The sequence below is a fragment of the Hyla sarda genome, chromosome 4 (genome assembly GCF_029499605.1).
Source record: "Hyla sarda isolate aHylSar1 chromosome 4, aHylSar1.hap1, whole genome shotgun sequence".
In the NCBI taxonomy this organism is placed as follows: domain Eukaryota; kingdom Metazoa; phylum Chordata; class Amphibia; order Anura; family Hylidae; genus Hyla; species Hyla sarda.
In genome coordinates, this window is record NC_079192.1 from 55,470,810 (window position 1) to 55,487,700 (window position 16,891).

Sequence of the window (16,891 nt, forward strand, 5' to 3'; positions counted from 1 at the left end):
TGTAAAATCCCATGAAGTCAATGGGACTTTTAATTTTTGCAACAACAATAAGCTCCATTTACTCTTCATTTTACCATGGAGCAGAAAGAGTATTTCTGCGTGGAAATTTCTCCTCGCCATTTCCTTAGTGTGAATGTGGTACCCATACACATGCGATAGCTGTGAGTTAAATAAACAGTTGTCTTTCTCGATCCATCCATATACATGTGTGGTATAGTGGGGCGCAATGAAGGGCAGATGTTGTAACCCTGGTGGCAGATGTTATTAACCCCTTCTTGTCATGACACCAGAGCATGGTTTAGCCTTAACCACCCGAAGGTAATACCGCTGGTCCTGGGCTAGTCACGGGGGGCAATGAAGACACCTACGCCAAGTTACTGACAACAGTAGCTTTACTGAGGGTAGACAGATGATACAGTCTATGCAGTACAGCCAATATCCCAAGGAGGGGACCAGTGACACAGGAGACCTCGCAGGCTTGCTGGGACTTGCAGTACATAGACACTTTAGTGCAGGCCACAGTGACTATATAGAAGACTTGACTTGATTGACTTGACAATTGACATGAAGATGACTTTGAGGATACTTGAGCTGACTTTGTGGCTGCAGACTTTAGGCTTGAGGCCTCCAATGCTCTGGACACACTCTGAAACTTCTTGACTGAACTGGACCTCAGGAATAAGAGCTGAGAGTAACAAGAGAGCTAAGAGCTCCAAGAGAAAGATTGCAGCCCCTCATCTGGTTTTTATAGGGGAGCTTAGCAAGGATCCCATAGGTCACCTGGTCACTAGTGCCTTGGGGGTCACCTGGTCACTATTGCCTCCAGGGTAACAAGCACATATATTACACGTATAATATTTAAAGCAACAGTACACTAGTAATACAAACATACCGTATATACTCGAGTATAAGCCGAGTTTTTCAGCACGATTTTTCGTGCTGAAAACACCCCCCTCGGCTTATACTCGAGTGAACTCTCCACCCGCAGTGGTCTTCAACCTGCGGACCTCCAGAGGTTTCAAAACTACAACTCCCAGCAAGCCCGGGCAGCCATCGGCTGTCCGGGCTTGCTGGGAGTTGTAGTTTTGAAACCTCTGGAGGTCCGCAGGTTGAATACCACTGCGGCCTTCGACATCATCCAGCCCCCTCTCACCCCCTTTAGTTCTGTACAGTACTCACCTCCGCTCGGCGCTGGTCTGGTGCTGCAGGACTGTCCTGTGAGGAGGTCGTCCGGTGGGATAGTGGTTCCGGGCTGCTATCTTCACCGGGGAGGCCTCTTCTAAGGGCTTCGGGCCCGGCCCCAGAATAGTCGCGTTGCCTTGACGACGACGCAGAGGTACGTTCATTACCAACGTACCTCTGCGTCATCGTCAAGGCAACGCCTCTATTCTGGGCCCGAAGCGCGGAGAAGAGGCGCCCCCGGTGAAGATAGCAGCCCGGAACCACTATCCCACCGGACGACCTCCCCACCGGACAGTCCTGCAGCACCGGACCAGCGCCGAGCGGAGGCGAGTACTGTACAGAACTATAGGGGGTGAGAGGGGGCTGGATGATGTCGAAGGCCGCAGTGGTCTTCAACCTGCGGACCTACAGAGGTTTCAAAACTACAACTCCCAGCAAGCCCGGACAGCCGATGGCTGCCCGGGCTTGCTGGGAGTTGTAATTTTGAAACCTCTGGAGGTCCGCAGGTTGAAGACCACTGAGGGCGGATGATGACAAGAGGATGATGAAGGGGGGGGGGGGTGTGGGATGATGACAAGGGGATGATGAAGGGGGGTGGGGATGATGACAAGGGGATGATGACAAGGGGATGATGACAAGGGGATGATGACAAGAGCATGATGAAGGGGGGGGGGTGTGGGATGATGACAAGGGGATGATGAAGGGGGTGGGGATGATGACAAGGGGATGATGAAGGGGGGGTGTGGGATGATGACAAGGGGATGATGACAGGTGATGATGATGAGGGTCTGGATGATGACAGGGTGATAATTATGAGTATGTTAATGACGGGGGTCTGGATGATGACAGGGGGGGTGATGTATTTCCCACCCTAGGCTTATACTCGAGTCAATAACTTTTCCTGGGATTTTGGGGTGAAATTAGGGGCCTCGGCTTATACTCGGGTCGGCTTATACTCGAGTATATACAGTATATACAGTAGGATTTACATTGTAAGGGGGGCCCTGGGGACATGGAGGGATTCTGCCTGATGGGGCAGGAGAAATGTACGGGCACACACCATCTCGTACTGGGCCACCACACATGAATGTTCGAATTGGCCAACTGAATGAGGGGAGGGGTAAGCGGCTAGCCGAAGGCTGCCAGGGCATGCTGCGAGTTTTAGTTTTGCAACAGTAAAGACAGTCAAACAACATAAACAGTGAGCTATACGGCTGTAATTATTTTTCACATTGAATTACAATAAAGTCAATTCATTACATTTTTTTTTAAAAAAGTGCATATATAGCAAACATTAACTCATCAGGCCACAGTGCACAAGTCCGTCCTTGCACTGTATGGCCACTTTAAACTTTAGGTTTTGCAAGCGGAATTCATAGCAAATAAATGGAAGACACTACTACTATATACTGCTGGGGGCAGTGCCCACCAGGCCAGCGAGATATAGAATGAACCTAGTCTTCATTTCATCACTATTGGGCATTACATACGGATAGAAGTAATGGTTACAGTAATATGGCCATCCTGATTCCTTACACATAAGAATCCACCTAAGCTGTTTATAAAAACCCACAATCGTTTTTCATCTAGAACAAAATATACATTTTTTTTTTTTTCAGATTTCCAGTGCTTAGTAAATGATTTACATGATCGGAAGACCAGATGCAGATCCCAGGTTTATGATTGGCTGGCCTCATGCAGCGAAAGTGAGGTAAACAGATCAGAGTTACCATGGCAACAGAAGCAAACCGCACAAGAAGAGAACTCAAATAATTAACATTTGTGTCTAGAATGTGTGTAAAGAAGGATGTGTGTGTGTGTAAGTGCATGGGAATGTGAACAGGTGCGTCGCTGTGGATGGCTGAAAAAAGGTATGTACACGATGAAAACAAACCTGTGCTTTATAGAAACTGAAAGCTGGCAAATGTCATAAATGCAACTGATATCCTATCAAGGAACAACAAGGAAAGTTGTCAGAGACCATATAAAGTGCACACTGAATCAGGCAGGTTTTATGTGTCTGAATGATGACTAAAGGCCCCAATACACACTATTCAAAACTAATCTGAACCCATCGTTCTCTGCAGGATAGGCTGACCGTCTAAGGCCATGTTCAAATGGCGGAATATTTGTGGAATTGACACGTCATTTTCAGCGGAATGTTTCTGGGCGGACATTCTGCAAATAGGGGGTGCCAAAAGAACATCCAGGCGCTAGGACCGCACAGAAATGTGCCGTTTTCATAGACGGCAATGCATTTCTCATCAAATTCCGCTGTAAATGACAAGTCAAATCTTTTTGCCGAGGCCAGAATTGGAATTTCCATGGCAGATATTTTCACAGCAGAAATCCCGCCATGTGCACGGTGCAGCAGAATCCTATTCAAAACAATGGGACTCTGCTTCAATGGAATTTCCAAGCGGAATTTTTTTAAGCATGAAATCTGCACCAAAACCCATGTGAAATCTGTAAAGTGAGAACTATTGGTGCAAGCTTTGCCATCAGGGCACAAAAGGTGTTATTAGATGTTACTTCTATAAGTAGCACAAACAATAAGTCTATAAAAGGGGCCCACACTTCTTTGACCATTACCACCCTCCACCCATGTTTCACTGTTATCAATAGACCAAATGAGGCCAAAATTTCTTTCCCCAATCCAGGCATCTATGAAATTTTATATACAGTGGTGTAGAAGATGCTATGATGGCCATGATAGGAGGAGGGCTGGGACCGATCAGTTTCACTGGTGCTTCTCCATGAGGTCACATAATCAAATGACAAAATTCTGTCTGCATGCACTTACTGACTATGGATACGCTCACACGTAATAATCCACAGCAGGTTTTCCAATTATGTACATGTGAATGTACAGAGCCAGGGAATGGAAGTTGGACCCCCGACTTCCATTCCCTGGCTCTGTACTTTCCGGGATACGGCCCGCATTGTCCGCGCTTCAAAACTACCTGCAAAACCGCATGATAGCCACATACCCATCAATGGATGCCTACAGCGAGTGGTGAGCTGAACTACGTTCTTTTCCTCTTTCTACATATGAATGTACCTGTTACGCCTAGCGCTCCGGGTCCCCGCTCCTCCCCGGAGCGCGTACGGCGTCTCTCTCTCCGCAGCGCCCCGGTCGGTCCCGCTGACCGGGAGCGCTGCACTGTCATGGCCGTCGGGGATGCGATTCGCACAGCGGGACGCGCCCGCTCGCGAATCGCATCCCAGGTCACTTACCCGTTCCCGTCCCCTGCTGTCATGTGCTGGCGCGCGCGGCTCCGCTCTCTAGGGCGCGCGCGCGCCAGCTCCCTGAGACTTAAAGGGCCAGTGCACCAATGATTGGTGCCTGGCCCAATTAGCTTAATTGGCTTCCATCTGCTCCCTGCCTTTATCTGACCTCCTCCCATGCACTCCCTTGCCGGATCTTGTTGCCTTGTGCCAGTGAAAGCGTTTTGTGTGTCCTAAGCCTGTGTACCAGTACTTCTGCTATTCACCCTGACTACGAACCATGCCGCCTGCCCCCGACCTTCTGCTACGTCCGACCTTGCTTCTGTCTACTCCCTTGTACCGCGCCTATCTTCAGCAGCCAGAGAGGTTGAGCCGTTGCTAGTGGATACGACCTGGTCACTACCGCCGCAGCAAGTCCATCCCGCTTTGCGGCGGGCTCTGGTGAAAACCAGTAGTGACTTAGAACCGGTCCACTAGCACGGTCCACGCCAATCCCTCTCTGGCACAGAGGATCCACCTCCTGCCAGCCGGCATCGTGACAGTAGATCCGGCCATGGATCCCGCTGAAGTTCCTCTGCCTGTTGTCGCCGACCTCCCCACACTGGTCGCCCAGCAAGCCCGACAGATTGCCCAACAAGATCACCAGCTGTCGTACTTGACCACCATGACTCAGCAACTCCAGTCGCAGCTACAGCAGATTCAGTCTCAGCTACAGCAGCAGCAACCTTCTCCTCCGCCAGCTCCTGCACCTCTTCCGCAGCGAGTGGCCACTCCTAGCCTCCGCCTGTCCTTGCCGGACAAATTTAATGGGGACTCTAAGTTTTGCCGTGGCTTTCTTTCGCAATGTTCCCTGCATTTGGAGATGATGTCGGATCAGTTTCCTACTGAAAGGTCTAAGGTGGCTTTCGTAGTCAGCCTTCTGTCTGGAAAAGCCCTGTCATGGGCCACACCGCTCTGGGACCGCAATGACCCCGTCACTACCTCTGTACACTCCTTCTTCTCGGAAATTCGAAGTGTCTTTGAGGAACCTGCCCGAGCCTCTTCTGCTGAGACTGCCCTGCTGAACCTGGTCCAGGGTAATTCTTCCGTTGGCGAGTACGCCATACAATTCCGTACTCTTGCTTCAGAACTATCCTGGAATAATGAGGCTCTCTGCGCGACCTTTAAAAAAGGCCTATCCAGCAACATTAAAGATGTTCTGGCCGCACGAGATACTCCTACCAACCTGCATGAACTCATTCATCTAGCCACTCGCATTGACATGCGTTTTTCTGAGAGGCATCAAGAGCTCCGCCAGGAAAAAGACTTAGATCTCTGGACACCTCTCCCACAGTCTCCATTGCAATCTGCGCCTAGGCCTCCCGCCGAGGAGGCCATGCAAGTGGATCGGTCTCGCCTGACCCTGGAAGAGAGGAATCGCCGTAAGGAAGAGAATCTTTGTCTGTACTGTGCCAGTACCGAACATTTTTTGGTGGATTGCCCCATCCGTCCTCCACGTCTGGGAAACGCACGCTCGCACCCAGCTCTCGTGGGTGTAGCGTCTCTTGATGCTAAGTCGGCTTCTCCACGTCTCACGGTGCCTGTACGGATTTCTTCTTCAACCAGCTCTTCCCTCTCAGCCGTGGCCTGCCTGGACTCTGGTGCCTCTGGGAATTTTATTCGGGAGTCCTTGGTGAATAAATTCCGCATCCCGGTGACCCGTCTTGTCAAGCCACTCCACATTTCCGCGGTCAACGGAGCCAGCTTGGATTGCACCGTGCGTTTCCGCACGATGCCCCTCCTAATGTGCATCGGACCTCATCATGAGAAAATTTAGTTTTTGGTCCTCTCCAATTGCACTTCGGAAATTCTCCTTGGACTACCCTGGCTTCAACACCATTCCCCAACCCTGGATTGGTCCACAGGGGAGATCAAGAGCTGGGGTACCTCTTGCTTCAAGGACTGCCTTAAACCGGTTACCAGTACTCCCTGCCGTGACCCTGTGGTTCCTCCTGTATCCGGTCTCCCTAAGGTCGTTATGGACTCTGCCCGCCTTAAGAAGTGCCTCTCCCCCCCTCCCAGTCCAGTCAGGCAAGCCTCGGTGCCTCCTCATGGCTCTCGTCCTGGTGTCACACTGCCCCGTGCCAGGCCTCGCCCTCTGCCCTCCCTCCCCATTCCCACTCCTGCGGTACTGCCTGCCGTTGAGGAATCCCTCCATCCTTTCCCGGTGTCCTCATCCCAGGGGAGGCAGTTACCGGACAAAGAGAAGGGGAGACCTAAGGGGGGGGGGTACTGTTACGCCTAGCGCTCCGGGTCCCCGCTCCTCCCCGGAGCGCGTACGGCGTCTCTCTCTCCGCAGCGCCCCGGTCGGTCCCGCTGACCGGGAGCGCTGCACTGTCATGGCCGTCGGGGATGCAATTCGCACAGCGGGACGCGCCCGCTCGTGAATCGCATCCCAGGTCACTTACCCGTTCCCGTCCCCTGCTGTCATGTGCTGGCGCGCGCGGCTCCGCTCTCTAGGGCGCGCGCGCGCCAGCTCCCTGAGACTTAAAGGGCCAGTGCACCAATGATTGGTGCCTGGCCCAATTAGCTTAATTGGCTTCCATCTGCTCCCTGCCTTTATCTGACCTCCTCCCATGCACTCCCTTGCCGGATCTTGTTGCCTTGTGCCAGTGAAAGCGTTTTGTGTGTCCTAAGCCTGTGTACCAGTACTTCTGCTATTCACCCTGACTACGAACCTTGCCGCCTGCCCCCGACCTTCTGCTACGTCCGACCTTGCTTCTGTCTACTCCCTTGTACCGCGCCTATCTTCAGCAGCCAGAGAGGTTGAGCCGTTGCTAGTGGATACGACCTGGTCACTACCGCCGCAGCAAGTCCATCCCGCTTTGCGGCGGGCTCTGGTGAAAACCAGTAGTGACTTAGAACCGGTCCACTAGCACGGTCCACGCCAATCCCTCTCTGGCACAGAGGATCCACCTCCTGCCAGCCGGCATCGTGACAGTACCCTAAAACAGCTACCATAAATGCATAAACATATCCCCCAAGTGGTAGCTGGAGGCTGTTTGAAATAGCATAAAAATAGAGTCCAGACCCTTATCTAGTATACTAATGGAATTAAAGGGGTTCTCTAGGAATAACAAATTATAATAAAACAATAGGTGCCCCAAAGTAATACAGATTTTTAGATTTACTTATTGATGGACTTTTACAGACTTTTGAGCACAGAAGGAGGTTCAGAAGTTTCTCACAACTTGGACACCTTCTCCTTGTCACCCAGGAGGTTCATGTCATATGAGCTGAAACAAGTAAATAAAGAGAGAGTAAATAAATCACGGCAATTAATAAACTGTACTGTGTGTACCACTGCTTAGCCCTAGTAGCCTTATAGGTGAGTGGCAATCCACCTTCTATTGCTGTGTCCAACATGCCCTCAGCTAGCTCCCCCCTCAGATCCAACCCCAATAGGGTCTCACATAGGGACTTCAAATACAGGCTCCATCACTATGAAATATGTAGAGTCTCTTATTAACATGACTAAAAACTATGGTGAATGCATCTATGTGACTTCCAAGGTCCAGAGGCAGAACCTCATTTATCAGACATTAAAGAGGTAGTCCGGCAATAACCTTCTTTTTAAAATCTGGTCAGGTAGGCGATAAGTTAACAAAAAAGAACACTCTTACCTTTCTCAAATTTTTTAGGGGTGCAAAGGTTGAGGTAACACAAAGTGTAAGGCATTGGACTAGTGCAATGGATGTGGACAGAAATGGAATCATATTTAAAGGGGTTGACCGTATCCCCTGTCCACAGGCCCCGTTCTGGAGATCCAACCACTAGGACCTCCCACGATCTCTAGAAGGTGGACCTGGCTCTCTGTGTGTCATGGAGCTGTAGACTGCACGTCATCCATTCATTTCTATGGGAGTGCTGTACTCGGGTATCTCCAGCTCTCCATCTGGATGAAGTGCCATCTGCAGCTCCATGACACACAGAAAGCCATAGCCCATTCTGGAGATCATGTGGGGTGCCAGCAGTCAGACCATCCACGATCAGACACTTATCCCTTATTCCAGTGTTTCCCAACTAGGGTGCCTTCAGTTGTTGCAAAACTACAACTCCCAGCATGCCCGGACAGCCGTTAGCTGTCCGTTGGCCGCCCTAGAGTTGTCTTCTGTGTTGGTATCTGAATATTAGAGCAGTATGCTAAGTTATACCCTCTCCTCTCTTAGGATGTTGGCTAGAGGAGCTTTTTCGATTGTTAACTTGGGGACACGCGCACCTACTGGTGTGGTGTCCCGGTACCGTATTGCATACCGTACCTTGTATGGTGGTCCACAAAGTCAGAGTTACTACGTTCAGGTAGGGTCTCCCAGGTGGGACAGCCTCTAGTCGCCTCCTCCTTCTCTAATTTTATAATGTTTATGTGTACATATTTAATAATGGGTATATTTAATATAATACCTATTAGTATACTTACCTTTGTAGCGTCTCAGGACTTTCGGTCATGTGAATATGTTAATTCCTCTATGGTATGTTGGAGGACCTTTGGAGGTCCTTGGGTCACATGATTACCCATAACCCTTTGTAAAGATGATTGACAGAAGTACTGGACCAATCAGCTTAAGGCCGGCCCCTGCCCATATAAGGGAGCTGTAGCCAATGATCGCTCTCTTGGGTTGCTGCTCTCGTGGATGCCGGACTATCAGGACGGATCTGCGCAGCTTACAAAGACACTCTAGGCCTGAAGCCTGCCCGCCTCAGCCTCAATCAAACCGTGAATCCTAAACTAAATCCCCGCTAAAGCTAGCGTGACTGCTGGACCTCAACTAAATCCCCTAAATACAGCGGAACAGCGCATATCAGTCTACGGACTCTAAAACGCTTAAGGTCTCAACCACTGTGAAACTCTAAGAGACTTTGCCTGTATAGAAATCAAAAGAATAGTTAGGACGGCACTGTGGAATAAGGGCGGGGGCCAGGGTAAATCCAATAGAAGTAAAGAAGATCCCGGCACATGAACTTCTTGCTGAAGGTAAAGCTTTTATTCAAGCATGTATCACACAGGTGAACGCAGCACGCGTTACGGCCATTCCAGCCTTTATCAACTGGATAGTAATAATACAGACTAACGTGCTATATATGCGCCAAACACACAATCAATACGTCATCAAATGGTCCCAGACCGCCTCCCCCTGTGACGTTGTACTCTCACAAATTTATGAATGGAGACAAGTCCGTAGTATCGGGGGTGGTGCTTCAGACCGGACGTTGCAACTATGGAAAGAAAACAGATATGTAAGTGGCCATGTATGATATTATTCAATATAGAAGACTAGATAGTTCATAGTCCCGGTTCAGACCACGAGGCTCCAATATATCCAATTTATGGATCCAATAAGCCTCTTTGCGGGCTAAAAGTTTTTTAATGTCACCGCCCCTTCGTGGGGAATTACTTTGTCAATTACCTGGTATTGTAGCTGGGAAATGTTATGCTTTTTTTGAATGCAAATGGTTTGGTATTGGCAGCAGTAGATTTTTGCATCTGATGCTGGATTTGTGCCTGTTGATGCGGTCCCCTACACGCTGGGTGGTCTCCCCAACGTATAGGAGACTGCACGTGCATTTAATAAGGTAAACTACATTCCTGGATTGACATGTGAAGAAACCGTTTGTTGGAAAGGATTTGCCGGAGTATGGGTGAGTAATTTGATTCTGCTTCATAACATTGCTGCATTGAGCACTTAAACAAGGATATGTGCCTTTTTTCTGGGTGCTCAAAAAAGACTGACGTGTTTTCTTCATACTTCCAACGTCTGCTTGGATCAATTTATCCTTAATGTTAGGAGCCCTCTTATTACAGATTAGTGGAGCATTAATAAATTCTAAGAATCCGCCAGTGTTCTTTAACAATTTTGTCAATCCTATGACAAAGGGGATATATGGGGGGTCCCATTCAGAATTTTCTCCGGGTAGCCCTGTTGTCTGAACTTTTCATTCAGTTCTTGTAGACGTTGCTCTCTTATAATGGGGTCCTTCACTATCCTGGTAACTCTTTGTTTCTGGGACAGTGGAATAGATTTTTTTTATTGCTGGAGAGAGCTAGAAAAATGAAGCAGACTGTTTTTATCTGTGGGTTTACGGTAGAGGTCAGCACACAGACCCCCTTTGCCGTCCTTATGGAGCATAGTATCCAGAAAGCTGACCTTCTCTTTATCCTGTGTCAATGTAAATTTCAGTTCCGATCTTACACTGTTCAAAAATTCAAAAAACTCGATCAATGACGAATGTGGCCCCTCCCATATACATACGATATCGTCTATATAACGACGCCAAACTTTGGCATATTGCTGAAATAAGGGATTAGTGTAGACGTACTGTTCTTCAAAAAATGCCATATAGGCATTAGCATACGGGGGGGCCACATTCGCCCCCATGGCCGATCCTCGCTGCTGCTGAAAAAATGAATCTTCATAAAGAAAGAAATTTTCTCTTAAAACAATATTTAACATTTCCTCCAGAAATTCTTTTTGTGATGTAGCATATTCACTTCGTTGAAGTAGCCACATGGTTGCTTCAATCCCCTTGCTGTGATCAATTGACGTATATAATGATACAACATCTATAGTTACCTATATAGTATCATCTGTAATCCCTGTTACTGTCTCAATTGTTCTCACAAAATCATTGGTATCCAAAAGAAATGCTGGGGTTGTTTTAACCCATGGTGTCAATGATTTTAAGTTGTGCTCAATGCAGCAATGTTATGAAGCAGAATCAAATTACTCAACCATACTCCGGCAAATCCTTTCCAATAAACGATTTCTTCACATGTCAGTCCAGGAATGTAGTTTACCTTATTAAATGCCCGTGCGGTCTCCTATACGTTGGGGAGACCACCCAGCGTGTAGGGGACCGCATCAACAGGCACAAATCCAGCATCAGATGCAAAAAATTACTGCTGCCAATACCGAACCATTTTCATTCAAAAAAGCATAACATTTCCCAGCTACAATACCAGGTAATTGACAAAGTAATTCCCCCACGAAGGGGCGGTGACATTAAAAAACTTTTAGCCCGCAAAGAGGCTTATTGGATCCATAAATTGGATACATTGGAGCCTCGTGGTCTGAACCGGGACAATGAACTATCTAGTCTTCTATATTGAATAATATCATATATAGCCACTTACGTATCTGTTTTCTTTCCATAGTTGCAACGTCCGGTCTGAAGCACCACCCCCGATACTACGGACTTGTCTCCATTTATAAATTTGTGAGAGTACAACATCACAGGGGGAGGCGGTCTGGGACCATTTCATGACGTATTGATTGTGTTTTTGGCGCATATATAGCACGTTGGTCTGTATTATTACTATGCAGTTGATAAAGGCTGGAATGGCTGTAACGCGTGCTGCGTTCACCTGTGTGATACATGCTTGAATAAAAGCTTTACCTTCAGCAAGAAGATGGTGTGCCGGGATCTTCTTTACTTCTATTTGCCTGTTTAGAGACTGTTCCGGTTATGAAACTTCAGTAAAAGTTCCGACTGTTTTCAGCATACTCTCCGGTTGTGGACATTCAATTATTCCATACCTCCCTATCACTCTTGGGAAGGGTGGCGGTAGGACAAGCATTGCAGAGGAGCCCTCACCTGGCGTCATGAATAGAAAGGGTTAATCAGACACCCTTTAATTACCGCACAGCTACACCCCATATACCCTACACCCCCAGGCTATCACATAGTTTTTTGGTGTCCTACGAACAGGATACGGGTGTGTGCCTACAGCTGTTGCCACCAGTTACAGTGTACTCCCCCCTATGTAAAGGACTTTACTAATGTGCTGCAAACCACCATTTAAGTGTACGGAGTCGTGTGTATGGTGTTGCGTGCAGAGAGCGCACGCAAAAAGTAAGGGGGGAGGCGAAAATTTACTGGCTGCAGAAATGTGTAAAGTGAGAAGTGAATACATGTTAGGATCCTCTGGTCCGGTCAGAGAGAGTTAACCTGCTGCCAGAGAAGCGCGCGAAAAAAGCCTGTGCTGCGCCACGACCCGCCCCTGGGTGTGGCTACCAAGTAAATGTGTCGCAGCTGAGGGGAACTTAAATTCACTGCTGTTGTTTCCCGGGGGACCGGAAGTCGGGGCTGCACCGAGGACGTCCTTCCGGCCGGCGGCCATTTTGGAGAAGCCCATTATAAAAGGAGCCCTGCACAGCAACCTCTTCAGTCTGCACAAGGAAGAGATGGAGAGAACAGACATGGCAGACAGCAGCGTTCCACGTGGCGTGAGCACAAAGATGGCGCCGGAGCAGAGGAATAGTTGTGGCGGTCGCAGCCCAACTATTCCGAGAACTTGCCGACCGTCTGCAGCAGTTGTCGCTGAACACGGAGGGGGCCTGTGAACTAGCCCCATTGCCCGATGGCGATGACGACTGCCCGGCTACCCCTCCGGGGGTAATCTTCAGGGAGGCGGATCTGCATGGACTGAGGCCAAAGAGGTCAATCCCCATTGCCTCCCACGACAGAGGTCTTCCTCCACAGCATCCGGATACCTCTATCTTCAGTGAAGTACCCAGGCCTACTCCTACTGAGGGGGTTTGGCCTAAACTGCGGATACCAACTTCCATGCCTAGGCCTACTCCCTGTCCGGAGGTTTGGCCTATCCACCAGGCACCAACGAAAGTGCTGTGGCCCACTCCTGAGGAGGAGGTGTGGCCGACTCAACCAGTACCAACCAGTCTGCCTTTGGCCACGACCACAGTGACCAGTAACCATATGATTAATCTCAACCCTACAGTGTCCCACTCTACCCTCACTAATGTGGTGTGGGAAAGTCACATCAATTCCTTGCCTGGTTCTGATGTTGAGAGGGGTAGAGGTTTCAGAAGAGGAGCAGGGCTACACTGCAAGAGTTTCTTCTGAAGTGTGACATTTATGTTTTTCTAAAGCTTTATCTTCACAGACTTTTCTGCAACGTTCAAGAAGTGTGCCTAGCAGGACTTTGCTAAGACTGTTCCGTTAATCCGTAACCATCAAGCTTTTGTGCCTGGCCCTTAGGCCAAGATACTCCTAGCCCCTTAGGAGATTCGTAAGTGTGTGCCCGGCTAAATGTGGTAGCCGTGATCTGTGGACTCTTAGCGCAGGTGGACTGATGATCCTTGCGTGCCTGTTTTCATGTAAATACCTCAACAGTAACATAATATTCTTTGCTCTAATTGCACTTATCAGGTGAATGCACCTGAACCCTGTAATAAATGTTTGTGCTAAGGTAATCAAATGCAAATGATTTCTGTACACGAAAAAAAAAAAACAACTTTGCTTTATGAACGTGTACATAAAAAGTAAAATAATAAGTGTTGTAGTAGTTGCTAGTAGGTGGCTCTCTCAGCTCCTCTGGGAGTAACATTTCCGTCACCCATCACTAAAACCTTCTCAAAGGTCTATACAGGGAAAACCACCCTTAAGGTACCAAGACTGACCTTGCACGTAATACTGTACACATAGTACCTCAAACTAACCACTCAAGTGTACTTACCTCACTTAAACTTAGTACACCAAACAAAAAAGATATCTCACACTCAAGTAAACGCTTTGGGAATTGTAGCCTATGTCATTTTCAAATTCCTGCCACTGTTATGTACACTAACTGTTCTCTTCTCTCCCTTACGTGTGCGAGATGCCCTGCCCGGCCAGTAGGTGCTTTTGCGAGCTAAAATAATACACGTAATCAAAAGGTAACCTAGGTAAGGTTTATCTGTTGTGTTCTAGGGATAAGAGCTGTACCCCATAATTGTAAGCGCTGCTGAATCTGTAGCCGCTATATAAATAAATAAATAAGAACGTGTAGCCAATGGACCCTAGTAGCTAATTTATTGGTAGATAGCCTCAGGCAAGCCAGTAAAACCCTCAGTGTACTAAACAGGTAACTAGTGTGGCAAAAATGTCTAGTGAGATTCAAAAATGTCTAGTGAGATTCAAAAAAGTAAGTAAAGTGTTAGGATGTATCTCATGTATAATAATTTCATCCTGTTACTAAACTCATGAACCAAGTAATCCTGTTCATGAGTTTACCCATGCCTATGTTTGTACCTAAAAAAGTTAAACAACCTTGTAGTATTTAAACAGCCTGACTAATGGACATTTGAAAAGTTATGCCAAGGACTGTTATAAAGCAACCTTCACTTCGTCCCTCTGTCTTAGGGGACAGACGTCAAGGCCGACTTATTTTAAGTAAGGGGGTTTGTGGTGTCCCGGTACAAGGTTGTTTAACTTTACCTTGTATGGTGGTCCCCAAAGTCAGAGTTACTACGTTCAGGTAGGGTCCCCCAGGTGGGACAGCCCCTAGTCGCCTCCTCCTTCTCTAATTTTATAATGTTTATGCGTACATATTTAATAATGGGTATATTTAATATAATGCATATTATTATACTTACCTTTTTTTTTTCAACTATAATTTTTATTGAGCAAAAAAGTTAAACAGGTAATGAAGTCCACTCGCAGGTGGAACAAGTGCAAGAAGCTCAGTTTTTCCATAGATATCAGAACTCAATGACAAATACACATGTGAAAACGTAACAAACAAAAATCAAGTATGATAAATCCATTCAGATCTGGATTCGCTATCCTGACACAGTTGAGTGCAGGGACAGGGTGGGAGAGGGGGGGATCGAATAAAGGGAGATGAAGGGTAAAAAGACGGGTATCAAGCGTTGCTCTATCAAGGGTAAGAATCAAAAAGGGACAGGGGGAACACAGGCGGGCGGGAAAGGAGGGGGGGGAGATGGGGAAACAATAGGTGGAGTAAAGAAGAGAATTATGGAAGAATAAGAGAGGTAGATGGAAAGAAAGGAAGAGAGAGAGAGAAAGAAATAAAGAAAGGAAGAAGCTAGGTGCAGTAAAGTGTGGAGCATGCGCAAGAGGACATGGGAGACCTACAAGAGAGTGAAAGGGCAAGGGAGCGAAAAAGCAACCGCAGCCAGGGACTCTCATAGTGAATAAGGGGAATCCAACCAAGGTTGCCATGTCTTAAGGAAGGTATCGTGAGATCTGTGCACTCGACTAGACATTTCCTCAAACCTACAGATTTGGGATATTTTCGCATACCAGTCTTGCAGGAAGGGGAGCGAAGCCTGTAACCAATGTAAGGGAATCAGGGACTTGGCAGCCGCAAGAAGCTGAGAAATCAAAGTGTCGGATGCAGGGACATAGGATATAGAGGGGCATCCCAATAGGACCGCCTCTGGTGTAAGTTGGATAGTGTTCCCTGTAATGGCGGCAAGCTTAGTTTCTACTTCCTTCCAAAACAAAGCTATGCTGGGGCAGTACCACCAGATGTGTGAATGTGTGCCAACTTGGGATTTGCATCCCCAACATAAATTGGAGGGCGTGAGACCATGTGCATGGAGAAATTCAGGTACCTTGTACCAGCGGGAGAGGACCTTAAAATGATTAACTTGTAGACGTACACATCTAGACGGGCCCTGTGAAAAGGAAAGGATTCGCTCCACCTCCATATCACTCAGGGGAAGGTTCAATTCACGTTCCCATGAGGCTAAGTAACCTGGCCTCCCCCGCGGCATCGCCCTCCGGCATGCTGTCTAGGAGTCAGAAAGTCTCCAGGGCCTATCCCCCCGGGAGAGCAGGGAGCTCTCGAAATCGGTGAGTGCTCTGAGGGGTAGGTGCCGCTTAGCAAAAACATGAGATAAAATGGTTTTGATGCAGGAAGGTCAGAGAACAACTGCGAGACTGGGATGTTAGAGAGCTTACTCCACATTGAGGTGAAGGTAGGCGAGTCCATCCCCACGACAGCAGGTATAAGATGTGAGGGAAGAAGAGGGGAAACACCAGGAGAAAGAAAGGGGGAAAGGGAAGACAAGGAAGAGATGACACCATCAAGTAATAAGTGTTTACTGTTCGCATTGTATTTGGTGCGGGTTGTAGAGGGCAGCCAGATGCCCGCAAGAGGGTCATCCTCAGTGATTTCAGGAGACGAGGAAGCCACGGTGCGCCAGTGACGACTGAGTTATGTGCACCCAACACCGAAGCTGAATTTCCCTATAAAGATTGCGGACATCTGGCAGCCTGATACCCCCCTCTGACTTCAGATGAGAAAGAAGTGTGTGTGTGACATACGGGGCCTCCTCTGCTTCCATACATAACTGGAGAATAATCTCTTAATTGTGGTGAAAAATCTATCCGGGAGTGCGATGGGCACTATTGAAAGTTTGTAAGTGACTTTGGGGAGAACATAGCACTGGATGACATTATGTCGGCCTAGCCATGAGATCAGGGGCAAGTCATATTCATCTAATATGGTCTTTATGTCTTTCATCAACTGCTGAAGTTAGCATTGCATAGTGAACCCATTTTCGCTGTGATATTTACCCCCAGATATTTGAGGTGTGTGTCTGACCATTTTAGCATACTTACCTTTGTAGCATCGCAGGACCTTCGGTCATGTGACTATGTTAATTCCTCTATGGTATGTTGGAGGACCTTTGGAGGT

At 48.0% G+C, this 16,891-nt stretch overlaps 1 long non-coding RNA gene across 7 annotated transcripts in view; it reads right to left on the bottom strand.

Annotated features, from left to right (window-relative positions):
* LOC130367961 (uncharacterized) overlaps positions 1 to 16,891 on the bottom strand; it is an 86,535-nt gene that overhangs the window by 51,473 nt on the left and 18,171 nt on the right. Inside the window, exon 1 of one of the 7 annotated variants that reach the window (XR_008892229.1) lies at positions 7,603 to 7,677. The exons of 5 other annotated variants lie outside the window; for them this stretch is intronic. This is a non-coding gene — a long non-coding RNA (uncharacterized LOC130367961). Of the gene's footprint in view, positions 1 to 7,580; positions 7,678 to 16,891 lie in introns of those variants that run through there. One more of the 7 variants, XR_008892230.1, reaches the window with a different exon arrangement.